This window comes from Arachis hypogaea, chromosome 6, assembly GCF_003086295.3.
Source record: "Arachis hypogaea cultivar Tifrunner chromosome 6, arahy.Tifrunner.gnm2.J5K5, whole genome shotgun sequence".
NCBI lineage: Eukaryota > Viridiplantae > Streptophyta > Magnoliopsida > Fabales > Fabaceae > Arachis > Arachis hypogaea.
This window is the reverse complement of record NC_092041.1, coordinates 87,035,441-87,037,710: the sequence shown is the minus strand read 5'-3', so window position 1 is coordinate 87,037,710 and position 2,270 is coordinate 87,035,441. Positions and strand designations below refer to the sequence as shown.

Below are 2,270 nucleotides of genomic sequence, written 5' to 3'. Positions count from 1 at the left end.
AAAACTTCTCTCTCTCATCTTATTCTATTTATTTATTCATTTACTAACACTTCTCTTCATCTCCAATCTCTGCCCCTATCCTCACCCTTGTGTTTGGATTATTCATTCTTCTTCACTCTTATTCCCTTTCTTCTTCTACTAACATAAAGGAATCTCTATACTGTGACATGGAGGATTCCTCTTCCTTTTCTATTCTCTTCTTTCTCATATGAGCAGGAATAAGGAAAAAGGTATTCTTGTTGAAGCTGATCCTGAACCTGAAAGGACTCTGAAGAGGAAACTAAGAGAAGCTAAATTACAAAAATCCATAGACAACCTTACTGAAATTTTCGAACAAGAAAAGGATATGGCAACCGAACCCAACAACAACAATGCAAGGAGGATGCTTGGTGATTATACTACACCTACTTCCAAGTTTGATGGAAGAAGCATCTCAATTCCTACCATTGGAGCAAACAATTTTGAGCTAAAACCTCAACTAGTTGCTCTAATGCAACAAAATTACAAGTTTCATGGACTACCATCAAAAGATCCCTACCAGTTTTTAACTGATTTCTTGTATATCTGTGAGATTATTAAGACTAATGGAGTAGATCCTGAAGTCTACAAGCTCATGCTTTTCCCTTTTGCTGTAAGAGACAGAGCTAGAACATGGTTGGACTCATAACCTAAAGATAGCCTGGACTCTTGGGATAAGCTGGTGACGACCTTCTTGGTTAAATTCTTTCCTCTTCAAAAGCTGAGCAAGCTTAGAGTGGATGTTCAGACCTTCAAGCAAAAAGATGGTGAATCCCTCTATGAAGCTTGGGAAAGATACAAGCAGATGACAAAAAAGTGTCCTTCTAACAAGTTTTCAGAATGGACCATGATAGATATATTCTATTATGGTCTGTCTGAGTTTTCTAAGATGTCACTAGACCACTCTGCAGGTGGATCCATTCACCTAAAGAAAATGCCTACAGAAGCTCAGGAACTTATTGAAATGGTTGCAAATAACCAATTCATGTACACTTCTGAGTGGAATTCCGTGAATAATGGGACGCCTCAGAGGAAGGAAGTTCTTGAAATTGATGCTCTGAATGCCATATTGGCTCAGAACAAAATGTTGACTCAGCAAGTCAACATGATTTCTCAAAGTCTGAATGGATGGCAAAATGCATCCAACAGTACTAAAGAGGCATCTTCTGAAGAAGAAGCTTATGATCCTGAAAATCCTGCAATGGCAGAGGTAAATTACATGGGTGAACCTTATGGAAACATAATTCTTCATGGAGAAATCATCCAAATTTCTCATGGAAAGATCAACAAAAGCCTCAACAAGGCTTTAGTAATGGTGGAAGAAACAGGTTTAGCAATGGCAAGCCTTTTTCATCATCTTCTCAGCAATAGACAGAGAATTCTGAGCAAAGTACCTCTAACTTGGCAAATATAGTCTCTGATCTGTCTAAGGCCACTTTAAGCTTCATGAGTGAAACAAGGTCCTCCATTAGAAATTTGGAGGCACAAGTGGGCCAGCTGAGTAAGAAAGTCACTGAAACTCCTCGTAGTACTCTCCCAAGCAATACTGAAGAGAATCCAAAAAGAGAGTGCAAGGCCATATGGCCGAACCTAGAGAGGAAAGGGAGGACATGAATCCCAATGAGGAAGACCTCATGGGACGTCTCCCAACCAAGAAGGAGTTTCTTATTGAGGATCCAAAGGAATCTGAGACTCATATAGAGACCATAGAGATTCCATTAAACCTCCTTCTGCCATTCATGAGCTCTGAAGACTATTCTTCCTCTGAAGAGGATGAAGATGTAACTGGAAAGTAAGTTGCTCAATGTCTAGGAGCTTTCATGAAGCTGAATGCCAAGTTATTTGGTAACGAGACTTGGGAAGTTGACCTCCCTTTCTTATTAGTGAACTAGATACATGGGTTCAGTAAACTTTACCTCAAAAGAAATAAGATCCTGGTAGATTCTTAATACCTTGTACCATAGGCACCATGACCTTTGAAAAGGCTTTGTGTGACCTAGGGTCAGGCATAAATCTTATGCCACTATCTGTAATGGAGAAACTGGGGATCATTGAGGTACAGCCGGCTATATTTTTATTGCAAATGACAGACAAGTCAGTAAGACAAGCTTATGTATTGGTAGAGAACGTGTTGGTAAAGGTTGAAGGCCTTTACATCCCTGCTGATTTCATAATCTTAGACACTAGGAAGGAGGAGGATGAATGCATCATCCTTGGAAGACCTTTCCTAGCCACAACAGGAGCTGTGATAG

At 39.8% G+C, this 2,270-nt stretch overlaps 1 non-coding gene across 1 annotated transcript; it reads right to left on the bottom strand.

The window, feature by feature from the left end:
- Window positions 1-745: 745 nt before the first annotated feature.
- Window positions 746-852, bottom strand: LOC112700366 (small nucleolar RNA R71). The gene has a single exon (XR_003153273.1). It is a non-coding gene; the product is annotated as a small nucleolar RNA R71 (small nucleolar RNA).
- Window positions 853-2,270: the final 1,418 nt, after the last annotated feature.